Source organism: Monodelphis domestica, chromosome 3, assembly GCF_027887165.1.
Source record: "Monodelphis domestica isolate mMonDom1 chromosome 3, mMonDom1.pri, whole genome shotgun sequence".
In the NCBI taxonomy this organism is placed as follows: domain Eukaryota; kingdom Metazoa; phylum Chordata; class Mammalia; order Didelphimorphia; family Didelphidae; genus Monodelphis; species Monodelphis domestica.
The window spans coordinates 440,621,804-440,638,580 of NC_077229.1; the positions used below are offsets into that span (position 1 = coordinate 440,621,804).

General features: G+C 37.7%; 1 protein-coding gene across 9 annotated transcripts in view; it reads left to right on the plus strand.

Moving 5' to 3' along the window:
- RAI14 (retinoic acid induced 14) overlaps positions 1-16,777 on the plus strand; it is a 183,569-nt gene that overhangs the window by 122,615 nt on the left and 44,177 nt on the right. The window contains exon 1 of one of the 9 annotated variants that reach the window (XM_007487491.3): positions 644-757. The exons of the other annotated variants lie outside the window; for them this stretch is intronic. The gene's annotated coding sequence lies outside the window, so the exon portion shown is untranslated. Of the gene's footprint in view, positions 1-643; positions 758-16,777 lie in introns of those variants that run through there. 9 annotated transcript variants of the gene reach the window in all.

Genomic DNA, 16,777 nt, shown 5'->3' on the forward strand with positions numbered 1-16,777 from the left:
TACTGTGCTATGTACTTACTTTCAGATGTACATAAAATTTTTGTGTGAATTATCTAGACACACATAGAGAGCAACTTCAACGAGAATTCTAGGATGCTTTTGCAAATGATATTCCAAAGAAGACCACATCTTCACTATCCCACAATTGACTGAGAGTTGTAGAGAATGTTGATGTCATTCAGTCGTGATGACTTTTCATGAACCTATCTGGGAATTTCTTGGCAAAGATTTTGGAGTGGTTTGCTAATTCCTTATCCAGTTCATTTTCCAGATAAGGAAACTGAGGCCAAAAAGGTTAAGTGACTTGCCCAGGGTCACATGTCTGAGACAGCATTTGAACTGGTCTTCCTCACACCAGGCTCAGCATTCTATCCATGGTGCCTCCAAGCTATAGTGAATACAGGATCTTATTGTGTTTATTATTTGTTGCTCACATATTCCTATTACTGCTCAGAATTTTTTCATGTTAAGTGCTAAGTTGAGGGAGTCTATTTCCCTACAGAATTATTGTTGTCTGGGTCCTGTGAGTAGTGATAAGAGCAGAGCTACAAAGTACTCAAATGGCAGGAAATAAGGACTGGGCGGATGTCAGGAAACGTTTTGTTGATTCAGAGATTGATTTGATACTTTGAAAGCTCCCTGTTTTTTGTTAGTGTGGGCACTCCCTCCACTGATGTGGATCACATCATCCCTCTCCCCATTTTGTGGGTTGCTTTGGCTGAAGAAATTCACCTGGTAGCAAACCTGATGATCAGAGGTTTGTAGATTACATTTATTTTTTAACTGTCTTTTAAGCTGAGTTATGTATATTGACAATGAGGATTATTTAGACACTAGGATGTATCTCTGAGGGAAATTTTGAAGGTACTTGAAGAGAATTCTTTTCATTTATTGGGGGAGCTGTTTGTCAGAGAGGGAAGGGAGAGATGTCACTGTTTAAAGGTATTAGTGAATTTTAAAGATTTCCCCTATTTCTAGAGTCTATAATCCTAAGAAATTGAAGGGGCACTATAGCCTCTGGCACACTAATACTGTTTGACCAGAGAATTATGTCAGTGCACATTATGTGCACTGTGGTTGCATTTAGGTCTCCAGTCAGTTCCTTAGGGTGCCTTAGGGGTAAACCTCTGGCCGGATGTCTGAAAAGATCATTTACAAAGCTGCTGCATTCCAGCCCAAATGCACATCCCCAAATTCACTTTAACCTGATCCTGGAGTGGTCTTGGGCCATTCTGAGGAAGTGACAGTAAGGGGAATGGCACTCGGTGGTGCTAAGACTTGTCATTGACAGTTGACCACCACAACCAAGTGTTTGCAATGGCATAGTCATTTCTATGGGACATGGAATTTCAGCATTTAATTTTCTGTCAACAGAGAGACTGCTAGTTTTGAATTTTGTTTAGATGAAGAGTTTGTAGTGAACAGAATTGGACCTGAAGGAGATGAATCCTATTTTAAGACACTAAGACTTCACCCATTTAGGTAGCACCCACCAGCACCAATGTTAGAGCAGACTTTGCCTTGGTTAAAGGATGTGCAGACTGAGGGGGCAAACATAAGAGAGAACTATTCAGTCAGTCAGTAAACATTTATTAAGTGTCTATTGTTGTTGACTTGTTCCAGACTCTTGTGACCCCATTTGGAGTTTTCTTAGCCAAGATACAGGAGTGGTGGGGCAACTAGGTGGGTCAGTGGAGAGAGCACCAGACTTAAAAGATGGAAAGACCTGGATTCAAATTTGGCCTGAGATACTTCTAAACTGTGTAATCTTGAGCAAGTTTCTTAATCTCATTTGCCTCACCCTTGCCCTTCTGTCTTTTTTTTTTTTAATCCTATAGTGGTTTGTCATTTTCCTCTCCAGATTTTTTCACAGATGAGAAAACTGAGACAAACAGGATTAAGTGACTTGTCCTGAGTCACACAGGTAGTGTGTTTCTGAGGCAAGACTTACCCTCAGGTTCTCCTGATTGCACTGTACCACTTAACTCCTTTAAGTGCGTATTAAGTGTATATTATGTGCTAACTGCTGGGGGGTTAATCTTAATTGTACTCATTGTTTAGTGTCTCTTGTTCTTCTTGCAATACTCTAAGCATTAGAACTAGCAAGAAATTACATTTTTGAAGTGGTCTGTGGTCCCAGAGGACTTTTCTGGTTATATTTGGGTTTTTTTGTTTGGTCTAGACCTGTGATTTCATTGACATAGGGAACTCCTAGACAGGAAAAACTGCCTTTACAATGCAGATTAGTACCTATTCTTCCATTTTTCAGTTTGTGGGAGACACAGAGAGTAAGCGATTTGCCTAGAATCGCATAACTAACATACATCAGCAGTGATCTTGAACCCAGGTCTTTCTGAACTTGAGGCTGTTCTCTGTCTCCTTCAGACAGAATGCTGCCTTTCAATAAGGATATCACTGGGATGATTGTTTCTATCTATCTGTCTTTGTGTGTGTTGGCAAAAATGAATGGCTGGAGTAAGTGATCCATGGTCATTTTTTTGCCCCAAAAGTGGACGGGGGTGGGGGGTTGAAACTATTTCCATGCCACTGACTTTGAATCCTTTGAAGTCCTGATAATGACTTCTCAAAAGCCTTTTGACCCTATTTCCATAGTAGTTCCTAGTGTGGGCTCATACTGTTCTCTGGAATGCACTTCAAACTACTATCCCTAGAATGTCTTCTTTTCTTTTTTTGCCCATTAGAGCCCTAACTCAGAGGCTAATTAATCCCCTAAACTTCTTAACACTTAACACTTTATATTGTATATTCTACCTAACTTTTGTAATCTCATTCCCTTATAAGAATATCAGAAAAGATTGTATTTTACCTAAATGTTTGTGTATAATATTTGATTAATGATTATCATTTTTGCATTTGGATTACACAAATTCTGAAAAAAATCTCCCCTTTGTATAATTAGACTGTTTATAATTTTCTTCTTTAAAGTGGCAGTTTGGGGTTTATTCTCTTTCTCTCCTAGTCCACTCCCCCAAATCTTCCACGAATTACTTAATTCCTATTAGAGAAGGACACTAAATATAAAATTGTCCATTACAGTGAGGGTTCTTTCTAAACTTTGCTAAACCTGGAGAAAAGACTTTTTCCTCTGACCTCCCTCTTCCCCCCCCCCCCCATGCCTCAGCATCAGGAAGAAGCACTAACTCTGGAATTAGAAGATATGGGTTCAAATTCTATCTTTGATAATGGATTATTTGTGTAACCTGAGGCAGATTACTTCACTTCCTTCAGCCTCAGGTTCCTCATCTGTAAAATGAAAGAGTTGGGCTAGATGGATCTATGATCCCATCACCCTACATGATCTGAAAGTAGAGTACAATTTTGGTAGATCCTGCCAAGTCAAAATGGGTTTGAATTCAAGTCTGGTTAAAAAATTGTCATTCAAGGACCCACCTAGATAAGTTCTGTGACTCATCCCCAGAAACTGATCCCCAGGTAATCAAGTTATTCTGTCCACAGGTACTCATGAAATAGACATATTAAGAAGGAGCTAGCTGTTCTTTTTGTACCCAGAAAACAATACATAACTTAATAAAATCAGAAATCTTCAAAATGACTGAAGTGAAAACATTCTCTCCAGCCCTGAAAAATACCAACTGTTAATGCTTTATCATCTTCCTCCTTTACTTTTCCAGCAGAGGCCATTTTTTCCACATTATTTTTTTAAGAATATTTTTCCATGGTTACATGATTCATGTTCTTTCCCTTCCCCCTCCTTTAGCTGACAAGCAATTCCACTGGTTTATACATGTCTTATTACTCAAAACCTATTTCTATATTATTCATAATTGTAATAGAGTAATCTTTTAAAAAACATAACCTCAAATCATATACCCATATAACCATGTGATAAATCCTGTTTTTCTCTGCATTTCTACTCCCATAGTTTTTTCTCTTGCTGGGATAGCATTCTTTTTCGTAAGTCTATTACATTTGATCATCCCATAATGTTTCCCTTTCTGTGTACAATATTCTCCTGGTTCTGCTCTTTTCACTCTGTATCAGTTCATGGAGGTCTTTCCAGTTCATGTAGAAATCCTCCAGTTCATCATTCCTTACAGCACAGTAGTATTCCATCACCAACATATACCAGGATTTGTTCAACCATTCCCCAATCAAGAGACATTCCCTTGTTTTCCAGTTTTTTGCCACCACAAAAAGCACAGCTATAAATATTTTTATATGAACATTTTTTTCTCTCTTTGGGGTACCAACCTGGTAGTGGTATTGCTGGATCTAAGGGCATGCAATCTTTTAAAGACCTTTGGGCATAGTTCCAAATTGCCCTCCAGAAAGGTTGGATCAATTCACAACTCCACCAGCAATGAATTAGCGTCCCAATTTTGCAACATCCCCTCCAACATTATTTTCCTTTACTGTCGTATTGGCCAATCAAGCAAAGGCCAGTCTTACTGTTGCTATACATCAAAATTGAAGAGAGGGGAAGAGAACTGAGTAAAAGCTTTGAGGACATGCATAGCTCTTTTAATGACTAGTTTTCAGCAAAAACAAAGGCCCATATTTATAATATTAACTTTTTCGCAGTGTTCCTGCCCCCAAAGAACTAAGATGATTATTATACAAAAAGACAAGGGATGGATGCAGAGTGAGTATGAACATGTAATGATATATATCTATGAGGTATTCTGAATTCAGTTATTAAGTGTTTTCTGTATGCCTTGCACTCTGCTACATTATGGGGCTACAAAGACAGGCAAAAACAGGATCTCTTCTCTCAAGAAATTCATGTTCTAATGGAGAGAACAGCACATAAACAGCTTCGAAAGTGTACCAACTAGATTGTGGCGTCATGAGTAGGCAGGAGAGGAATGGGGATGGGGGAAAAGGGTTTTGCAGAGGGAGAACTTGACAGGCATAAAGTACATTTGGTGAAAAGACCCAAAATTAGGAGAAGGAGATGTGTGAGAACATCAAAGAAGCCAATGTTACTGAACACATCATAAAGTCCATGAAGGAGAATAAATTGTAGGATATCTGGAAAGGTCAAATCATTGAAGTTCTTTTAAAAGCAAGATAGAGCATTTGATACTTGATCCTAGAGGAAATAGGGAGCCACAGGATTTTACTGAATAGGAGAATGACATGGTTAGATAGCTAAGTGGAGGATAGAATGGAATGGGGAGAGATTTGAAGCAGGGAGTCCGACCAGCAGCCTGTTGCAGTAGTTCTGGTGTGAAATGATGATCTCTACCAAGGAAATATTCCACTTTTCATTCTTTTAGAATGAAATTGATAGTTGTAAAATTGATAGGCATATCAATACAATCATTACCTTTACTAACGAGTCCTTGATACTGTTGTGTGAATTTAATATAAATTGTACCTTTTTTTCTTTGGAAAACCCCATTTGGTTGGTATCAGCCCCACTCTTTAACTGGGAACAGCTTTATAAGAGGGTGACTGAGAAAGTAGAAAAGTCTTTTGGGGGGCTTTTAGCTCTTGGTGCTTTGGGACTGGAGACTTGCTGTCACAGCAACTTTTGGGGAATGGCAAAACTCAGATGACCAAGTAATTATGTAATTCTTTCTCCAACTTTCACTAATTATTATTATTTACTAATTAATTTGTAGTCTTCAGAGAATATTAATCACAACTCTGATGTCACCATATTTAGTAAGGGAATAATTGTAGTCATGATCCTTGGGCCTGATGATCTGAGGAATGGGTCATATTGCTATTTAGTATACTTATTTAGACTGTCTTAACTGGAAGAATCTTAGAACACAGAATTGAAGATCTCTTCCGCTATTAGAAGAAGAGTAGGATTAAAAGTTGTCATCAAGGAATTATATATAAAAGAAGATAGGCTGGTCCCATGGCAAGAATGAGGGATGACAGGCAGACAAGTCAGTGTCCTGCTGTATCTCCATGGCATCAAAAGAAATAGAAGTTTCTAGGAGTTCAGAAACATTCCTTATACTCTCCCTGCGGAGCTCTTTGTGTCCAGCATGGACAAGAGTCCTATAGAAAGAGCAGGCATAAATGGTTTACAATCTATATCAATGGAATTAAGTCTTGGATTAATGATAGAGACTCATTTGAGTTTATAATTGTTACAGAATCTTCCTATAAGTTAGCCTGCCTCAGTGGTACTTAATATATCATTCCCAACTTTACCATTTGATAAAGGTAAATAACAGAGGAATCTGTTGATTATGTTAATGTTTTCTTTATTTATTTATTCTGACCAAGAAAAAGAAATAAGAAGTCTTGTAGCTGGAACTTTTTTTTAATCTGAATTCTTTTACAACACCCACAATTTAGGAAAGGATAAGGTGAACCTCTCAGTAGAGACAGTGAGGATGAAACAAGCCATAGAAAACAAGTTGCTCTCTTGCTTCAAAGTGTATTTTCATATTTAATGAAAGTAATTTTTCCCAGACCCTACCCATAGCTCTTTCTTTGTTTTTTTTTATCACCTTTTAGGTATTCTATTATTTGTCAAGATCAATAAAAGAAACGGAAGTAAAACCAGTTTATTTTAACTTAATGATTGAAAAAAAAAAAGCATAGATTCACAGAATGTTAGAGTTAGAAGGGGCCTTAGAATTAAATTAGTAATATCTAAGGATTCAGTTATGGCATCTCAGTTAGTCTAAGGATCACTATTTGATCAATGACTCCATATCTTTAATTGCTGAATTTCTCTTATAGAACAAAAGAATCAGAGTTGGAAAGAACTTTAAAGAAGTAGTCCAAATCCCTCATTTTACAAGTGAAATTAATAAGGCCCAAAGAGGTTGAGTAATTTTGTTGTTCAGTAGTTTTAGTTGTATTCAACTCTTCACAACCCCAATTGGGGTATTCTTATTAAAGATACTGGAGTGGCTTGCCATCTCCTTCTCCATGTCATTTTAGAGACAAGGAAACTGAAGCAAATAAGGATAAATTTACTTACTCAGCCAGGATCACATAGCTATTAAGTATCTGAGGCTGTATTTGAACAGGTCTAATGCTTTGAGCACTATGCCATCTAGCAGCTAAGTAACTTACCTAAACTAAATCAGATAATAAGTCAAAGTGTGGGATTTGAATGCAGGGAGGCCAGATCCTCTGGTTCTGATTCCAAAATTTTTTACATATAATCAATCAAAAAATAGGAAAAGCTAGAGTTCTCTCTAGCTTTCCTGATAAGTAGCCTTCTAGCCTCTATTTGGGGATTTTACATTTGACTCATTTTTTATTTTGATGGAGAGTATAAAGATCTAATAAAAAAGAGAATTAACCATTCACAGAATCCTAGAATCAGGAATTGGAGGGGATTTTAATGGCCATCTAACTCAACCCATACCTGACCAAAATTCTCCCTCGAAAATCTCAAACAAGTAGTCATCCACCTTGTATTTGAAGACTTTCAGAGAGGGGAGCACACTACTTCCCAGGACTGCCATTTTGGATAACTTAATAGTTAGGAAATTTTTCTCCACATTAAGCCTATTGCTGCCTTTCTGTGACTTCTATTCATTCTGCCTAGTTCTTTTCTGTGGGGTCAAATGGTCCTAGCCTGATCCCTTGTCTAATCATAACTGTTCACAAACTTAGAGATAATTATCATGTCATCATCCCCTCATCCCCAAGATCTTCTCTTCCACAATTTAAACATCTCTCTTTTCTTTATCAATATTCTTCCTAAAATGTGGTAGCCAAACTGAACATGGTACCCAAGGATAGATCTGACAAAGGTACAGTACAGTATTTTTTCTAATTTTTCTAATCACTATCCCTCTCTTTGCACCTTTAGATAACTTATTTCCCTATTTTGCCAAGGGTGAACTTTCAGACTTTTTTTTTTTTTAAACCCTTACCTTCCGTCTTGGAGTCAATACTGTGTATTGGCTCCAAGGCAGAAGAGTGGTAAGGACTAGGCAATGGGGGTTAAGTGACTTGCCCAGGGTCACACAGCTAGGAAGTGGCTGAGGCCAGATTTGAACCTAGGACCTCCCGTCTCTGGGACTGGCTCTTAATCCACTATTTTTTTTAATAAACCGATACTTTCTGCCTCAGAATCAATACTAAGTATCAGTTCTAATGCAGAAGAGTGGTACAGGCTAGGCAATTGGAATTAAATTACTTGCCCAGAGCTACACAACAAGAAAGTGTTTGAAGCCAACTTTGAACCCAGGTCCTCCTGAATCCAGACCTGGCTTCTTTATCCACTGAGCCACTCAGTTCATTTTTATATATTCATGATTACTACTACACACCACTAAGTGTTTTCCCCATAAACTGTTTTCTAGATATGCTTTCCCAATCCTGACTTGTGAAGTTTATTTTTTTAAACCCCAAGGGAGCTTTCCATTTATCTTTATTAAATTTTATGAGTATCAACTCATCATTACAGTTTGTCTAGATCATTTTGGAGCCTGATTCTTGTTCTTTAACTTGTTGACTTCCTGTTTTGTCATCTACAGTATGACAGACATGTATAATAAGCCTTTAAGTAGCAGAGGATGAAACAAAATTCCTGAGACATTCCAGTACAGACCTCCCTCCAAGTTACCATTTGCCCACTAATGAATACTCTTTTGGTCCAGTTAATCATCTACTTCTCTAACAGTATTATTAGATATTCCAAAACAACTTTCCATCCTCTCCTCACTGACAGCATCAAAGCCCTGTCTAATACTTGGCAGATATCTCGATAGGTTATGTCTGTGACATTTTCCTGATCTGGCCAAGTTACTGTGTCAAAGAGGAAAATGAGGTTAGTCTGGTTTGACCTTTTCTTGATTAAGCCTTTCTGGCATTTAGTGATAACGGCTTCCCTTTTGAAATGTTCACAAATTATCCTTTTAGTAATGCATTCTAGAATTTTGCCAGAAATGGGAGTTCACTTTTTTACCTTTTGCTAATTCTCCACCCTGTTTCCTATTTAAAAAAAAAATAACATGTGCTCTCCTCCAATTCTGTGGCACTTTTTCGATTGTGTCTTTCAAAAACCATCAGCAGAATCATATTCTTTGGATAATTGAGACAAAGATTCCAGAATAATGAGGTGAAAAGTAGAATTTAATTATTCTTTTGCTCTAGATATTTATTGGCTGCCCTCCTCAACATAGCCAGACTTCTAAAATGAGATATCTTTAAAAGGAAATAGGTGTTTATTACTGAAAAGTAATTATAGGAAATTACTGTGTAAAATATTTATTTCATTAAAAGATTTGTATACCTTTTTTCAACTCATATAGATATTTCAGCACTATGCTTTTGCTGCTTTCTCCTTAATATTTTTCTCATCATAAATAATTTTGGTTACCATCTACTGCTTTTTATTTATTATTATTCTATCTTAGAATCAAAACTGTGTATTGGCTCCAAGGCTGAAGAACTAGGTAATGAACATTAAGTGACTCTCCCAGGGTCACATAGCTAGGAAGCATCTTGAGGTCAGATTTGAATCCAGGACTTCCCATCTCAAAGCCTGATTCTCAGTCCACTGAACCACCTACCTTCTTCCTATCTACTGCTTTTTAAAGTCAGCATGGGCATCCATTACTAACATGACAGTAGCAGATGATCAGTATACCAAAATTAAAGTATACCAAATCTGTGTGAAGGAAACCCCTCCCCAGATCCAGCTGAGTACAGAGGTTTGAGGGTAGACAGTTTTTTGGTTGTGTTTTTTGTTGTTGTTGTTGTTTGTTTGGTTGATTGGGGTTTTTTTTGTTGTTTTTTTTTGTTGTTTTTTAAGATTCTAAGCCAAAGCAACTGCTGATTCCATCACAGGGGGGAAGGGGAGGAAGGAAGACAGGGCAGCTAGATAGACAGATCAAAAGATAGATTAGATAGATAGATAGATAGATAGATAGATAGATAGATAGATAGATAGATAGATAGACAGACAGACAGACAGACAGACAGACAGACAGATAGATAGATAGATAGATAGATAGTTATACTGAAAGATAGACATACCAATAGATAGACAGACAGATACACAAATGCATACGTTCTAAAATAACTGTTTTGAGAGTAGTTGGGTAGCTCGGTGGATTGAGAGATGGGAGGTCCTGGGTTCAAATTTGGCCTCAGACACTCCCCAGCTGTGTGACCCTGGGCAAGTCACTTGATCCCCTTTGCCTAGCCCTTACCACTCTTCTGCCTTGGAAACAATACACAGTATTGATTCCAAGATGAAAGGTAAGGGTTTAAAAAAAAATGAAATAACTATGTTTCAACATAATTGGTACTCTTTGTAATCTGCTGGATTTTATTTTATTCATATAAAATACTAGCCTGATAAGGGGTCCATCTGGGAAGAGGTACACAATAGAGAAGTTAAGAACTCCTGCTATTCCCAAAAGTTCATTGGTGCCACTAACATAATCACTACTACTTCTAATAATAGTTATAATGATCCAAGGTTTTGAGATTTTACAAAGATCTTTCCATACACTAATGATCTCCTTTGATCCTTTCAGCAAGACTGTGAAATAGATACCGCTATCCTCGTTTTAAAGATGAAGAAACCAAGGAAGGGAAGTGACTTGTCCAGAGTCACTAAGCTGGCTAGTTAATTGTCTGAGGAATTCAAAGGTAGACCTTTCTGCCTCTACGTCCAGAGCTCAAGCCTCTTTACCATACTTCCTTTCAGAAAATGCTCACGTTTGATTTAGGAGGAGGTAGAGGTAGAGGTGGGAAGTGTATCCTATAGTTGGATGGTATGATTGTTGTTGTTCAGTCATTTCATTTGTGTCTGACTCTCTTTGACCCCATTCAGGGTTTTCTTGGCAGAGATACTGGAGTGGTTTGACATTTCCTTCTCCAGCTCATTTTACAGATGAGGAAACTGAAGCAAATAAAGTTCAGTGACTTGCCCTGGGTCACACAGCTAATAAAGTGTTCTTTCCATTATTTTATTCAGTTACACACTAGATATTATGCTAGACACTGGAGATAAAAAGACAAAAATGAAAATTCTCCCAGTCTCTAGGCATTTATATTTCCTTAGACCAACCCTGATTAGAATGTAAAGCTGTTGTTTTTGTTGAGTTGTGTCCAGCACTCTATGACCCCATTTGAGGTTTTCTTGGTAAAAATACTAGAGTGGTTTGCCATTTCCTTCTCTAGCTCATTTGACAGATGGGGAAACCAAGGCAAACAGAATTAAGTGACTTGTTCAGGGTCGCACAGCTAGTAAGTGTCTAAAGCCAGATTTGAACCCTCTTACTGCCACTAGGCTCAGAATTTTGTGCTCTATGGTACTACCCAGCTGGGATTTCTAAGGTCTCTTCTAGCTCTTCATCCTAAGATCCTACAAGTTGCTGAATCAGTTGTTGACCTCAGGAGATGCTGAGCCTATCACTCTATCAGGATGAATGGCTTCTCTTTTCTCCTCTCCCCACCAGCAGTAACTTTAAATTAATACTTTTGCTGGTGCTTTTAGGGACTCTAATCCTCGTTTTTGTCATCATTTATTATAAATGTCAGGTTCTCTTAGCAGCAATGGCTCAATTTGAAAAGCTAACAAATGTTTCTGTCTCCCAGCTTTCCACCAGATTGGTTTCCAATAGGTTCAGAGATTAAAGTTGCTGCTTCTGCTGCTTTGGAAAAAACATTGACAGCAGCTTGTCTTGTGCCATCCAGGGCAGCACTTTGGTGCCTTTAGGGGATTTGTCTTTGGGCCAGCTCTATTCTGGGATTTGTCTGCAGTGAATATACTGAAGAGTATAACAGAATTTAGTTTTCCAGGGCCTTTGATAGCTAGAAGCTATTAGACTTAACATCTTTAGGTAATTAGATCAGAATTTGAATGGGGAGTTGGGCTCTTTTCAAAATCTTTCATTAGGACTGATGTCTTTCTTGGAAAAAAGAACATGAAAAAAACCTTCCTCTAACTAGAGAGGGAGGAAGCTGTAGGTATAAATGTTTCTCTTGTAGTCACAATATCATTTGTATTTACTTATGTTTTCCTTTATCACAAGGAAGGACTTAGTGGAGCAAGGGTATATATAGAAATAACTGTGAAGTAAAAATAAAACATCAGTAAAAGCTGGTAATATAATCCAAATAAATAATATTTTAAAAATTAAAATTAAAAAATAAATTAATAATTAATAAATCCAAATAAAATAAAATTCAACTGGACATGATGAAGGGCAGCTAAGTGGCACAGTGGACTTGGAATCAGGAAGACTCATCTTCATGAGTTTGGCCTCAGACTCCAGCTGTGTGACCTGGGAAAGTCACTTAACCCTAATGGTCTCAAGTCCCTCATCTGGCAAACAAGCTGAAGAAGGAAATGGCAAACCACTCTAGTATCTTTGCCAAGAAAACCCCAAATGGGGTCATGAAGAACAAGACACAAATGAAAACAAATGAACAGAGGTATAATGATGCACACCATAAATCCCTCCTGCTGGAGGAGACTGACATTTGAATCTGGGAGCTCTGAGCTACAATATGGATAACTCAAATCTGGTGTCTACACAAAATCTGGCCCCCATGTGGTGAGCCCCAGGGGATTCCACTGTGCCACCTAGCTGCCTGCAATTACCTTACCTATGACTGACTGAAAAAAAAAAGTGATGAACTACTCTGTAACAATTTGGTATGAATGAAAAGATCCTGAAAGTCTCAGCTTTTTTTTTTTTTAAGGGAAGTTATTTTTTTCTTCTATATGTCTGTTTGAATATGGTAATCAGTCAAAAAACTGGAATGAGTTATTGTATGAAAGGAAAAAGGAAATTGCTTTGTGCATAATGAAAAGTCCCCTTCAGGATCTTAGGGTGGAGAAACAAAACTCTCCCACATTGTGCTGAGGTGTTTGTTTAGGGAAAGTTTGCACAACTCCTTGGGAAGTGGTTTGTAGGAAATTAAATCTACTGCAGACCCTGTTTGTTTGACACTTGAATTGCATTCCTTCTTCCTTGAGAGTTCTAGAAGTGCTTACTCTAGACAAGGCTGGAGTATGCAATTTTCCAGAAGCTTCTGATTTTCTGTTTCAGCTCTTTTTGTTGTTGTTGTTGAGGAGGGTCATTGCTAAAACCCCACCTGCCTCTGCCTCCTCATTCTCAACCTGCTCCCTATTCTCTTGCTTCCGCCCACTAGAATGATAGAATGATGTGTCTTATGGGAAATCACCAAGAGGAAACCTTGGGAACTACTTAAGGGACTGGGTCACAGCACAGAAATTCCAAATATCATTAAAGGGGCAAAAGGATCAAAGTAGTTTTATGTAAATCTGCAAGCTGTTCTGTTTGGACCTTTTAACTGTGGTTCTCTTGAAGAGCTCCAGCTGAGTTTTAAGAAGTATAAAACTAAATACTCTGTATAACTATTAAATCCAAAACAGACTGTGACTTGTTTTTCCTTGGAATACTTTTATGAAATTGTATTTAATTGACTTTGAGGACTTTTGCTTTCAAAGTCATTTATAAAACAGAAGGGTTTCAAGGCTACTTGGAAGTATTTCCCCTGGTGTTACCTGTGGTCACCATTTCACTTATAATAGAACTTTTGAGATTTGTCAGCTGCCCCAGGAACCTTCCTGTCATTGGAGGAGATGTTACCTTCATTGGACTCTTGACCTACTGACCCAATGGCAAATGAAGTTTAAAAGACTATATAAGAGAATTTACTATTGCACTACTAATATTGACCCTAAGCCAGGAATTTCTCCCTAAAGCTTTTTTGACTTCTATACTTGGCCACTTTTCCAGTTATCAGCTGTATAGATAATCCCCAAATCTCTATCTCTGGTCTTGACCTGTCCATTGAGTTCCAGTTCTGAATTTCCATTGACTGTTAAATGTCTACATCTTTATTTCCCTCCAGCACTTCAAATTTAAATGTCCCAAATTGAATTAATAATCCTAGCCCTCTTTTTTATGTTCTCATTTTTAATGGTTCTTTTCAGTTAACTGACTTGGTGACCCATTGTTTCCAGACCTGCTTCTCAGTCAGGGTTGGGTAGGACAAAGCACCCACTTTGCAGCTTTGTATTACCTGATATTCTTCTTGTGTTAAGTCATCCTCCTACCTATTTGTGTATGGAAATTGTCTGGTACTTGCTACTTTGGTGAGGAACTGAGATGCAATGGCCCATCCCCTTTCCCTGATGTGTATCCAGGTGAATTGTTTTATTTCCTTACAAAAGATCAATAAAAGCCAGCTCTATCTTCAAATCATTACCTATTTCCAGTGATTGGCCCCTCAATGTGTGTAATTACTTTGTTATACTTTAATATTCTCTTTTCATTCTCTTCATCCTGAGTTCTGACTTCTTAATCAGAGCAAAATCCTGAACAAAGAATTTTCCTTTTAATAGTTTACAGTCACCTAGGCTTAGTAAAATAGATATAATTGAAGAGTGCCCTGCATTGGAAGTCCCAGGATCTGAATATGAATCCTAGATCTATTATTATTATTATTATCTGTCTGACCTAAGGCTAGTCACTAACCTTCTCTCCACTTTAGTTTTATCATTAAAATGAAGAGATTGGATTTTGTGACTTCTAAGATCCCTGCTTTATCTGTGTACCAGAATCTTCACTCTCCTTTGTTGCTGGTTGTTGAGTGTCCTCATCTCTAGTTTTTAGCATCTCTTGCATTTCATCCTTCTTTCCACTCTTGCTGATGCAACACAAGTTCAGAGCTTTATTGCCCACTGTCTTATGTTGACCTCCTCAGGCAATCTTCTGGCCTTCAGGCTCTTCCGTCTGCAATCTAGCTTCCACAAAGCTGCCAAAATCATCTCTTTTATGATCATATCACATCATATCATTCCCTTTTTCAAAATTTATAATGATTTTCCACTGCCTAGAGAAAAAAAAAAACGTTTTAGACCAACATTCAAAGCTCCATAAGTAGGTTTCAGTCTATTCTTCCAGTCTTTTTTCATGCCTTATTTAGTGTGTGAATCCAGACTTACTACTGTGTTAGCTCAGCTCTTCCTATCCCCTCTTACATCCATGCATTTGTATACATTGTGCCCTATGCCTAGAACAAAAAGCCCTGCCCCTGGTTCCCCTCTCTGCCACAGGTATTGGCATTCTTCTCCTGACACCAGACTCAGTCACTACTTTCACCATCCCCTAGCTAGAAGTGATTTCTCTTTCTTTCCTCTCAGGCCACTATCCTTAATCTCTTATGGACTTAACTATAATAGAAATTAGAAGATTATTTATGTATACATGGTCTTCCTCACCCCCACCTCTTTTAAGAATGTAGACTTCTTGGGCACAGAAACTGACCTTTTTACCCATTTCTTCAAAAACCAGAGTGCTTTCCACTTAGTAGATACAGAATATATTTGTTCAACTGAAGTGTTTATTTTAGTATTTTCACTTATTTTAAATAGAAAAGGCTATGGTCTTGTTGGCTGTTACCTAACTTTTAGATATGAAGTAAATGGGTTCTTATAAATGGATTGGCATTAAGAGAGAGCTAAGTGGAACAGTAGAGTGACAACAGAAAGACCCAAGTTAAAAACAGGCTTCTGGTCAAATCACTTAAGCTCTGTTTGCCTCAATGTCCTCATCTATAAAATGGGTATAATAACAGTACCTCTCCTCCCAGGATTGCTGTGAGGATAAAATAAGACAATATTATTAGTAAAATGCTTTTCAACCCTTAAACACTCTAGAAATGCCAGTTATCATTGTTGTTACTTTTCTGAAATTCCTTGACGATGGTTTGAAGTGGTCTTTTCAGGATGAGCTACTTCTAAAGAGTCATTTAATGAATACTTAACTGTTCCTTTTGGGATACAAATGGAAAATTAAAAACCTCACATCTGGGTTTTACTGATTTGCCCAAAGTCAAACAGTTGCAGATTAGAGAAGAGAACCCAAATTTCCTAATGCCCAGGGTGGTACTCGTTCTACTACACACCCCTAAGAAATAGCATCTTAGTGAGTCATAATAAGGAACAATAACAACTCATATTAGTGTGGCAGCAGTAGACCATGGAAGCAAAATTCAAAGTTTGTTGTGGAAATAATTTCTGAGTAAGATATAAGAGAAAAGGAAGAAAGAAAAAAAAAGACTAGTGTCTGCCATTAATGGACCTGGAAGCATTCAGATGGTAGAGTTTAAAGCCATGCTATACTAGCCCAAGTTCCTGTGTCCAGACTGTCAAAAGAGAATCTTGCAATAGCAGCATCAAAGAAGCCAAAAAGGGCAGCACATCTCTGCTTTTGGTTTAAAAAAATGAGCATAGAGAAATTCAACATTAAGTTCTATTTAAAGTGAAGCCTCTTAAGGGTTACAGATATCCTGATAGTGAGTCTTTTCTGAAAATATGCTTGCTTATAAGGTAAAGTTCTGTAGTTTGACGAGCTTGTCTGTGCTTTGAAGAGATGACAGTTCGTTTTAGTCAGTACTAATTACAATTGGGAAGGGCAGAAAGGTTTGGAGGAACAGCAAAGCACTGCTTTGCTCTCTCTTTCTCTCTCTCTTTTTAAAAGTCTTGTTTGTGATATTTTAATGAGTAAATCCTTTCTATCACCAGTTATAGATCAGATTTCATTACAGCAAACTCCAAGAGACTATTCAAATCAGTTCATTAAATAGTGCTGGAAGTAATGGATTATTGGCTAGGTAAAAGCACTTAGCACAGAACCTGGCACATAGTAAGCACTATATAAATGGTAACCGTTATTATTATTGGGTTAGAAACCTTTGAGTCCTAACAGACTAGGGTGAGCAACTTTACCTTCAGATGTGCACATGTAGCCAAACTTCTCCAAATCACTGATTCCATAGCGTAATTCCTTTCTATATTGTATTTCTCCAT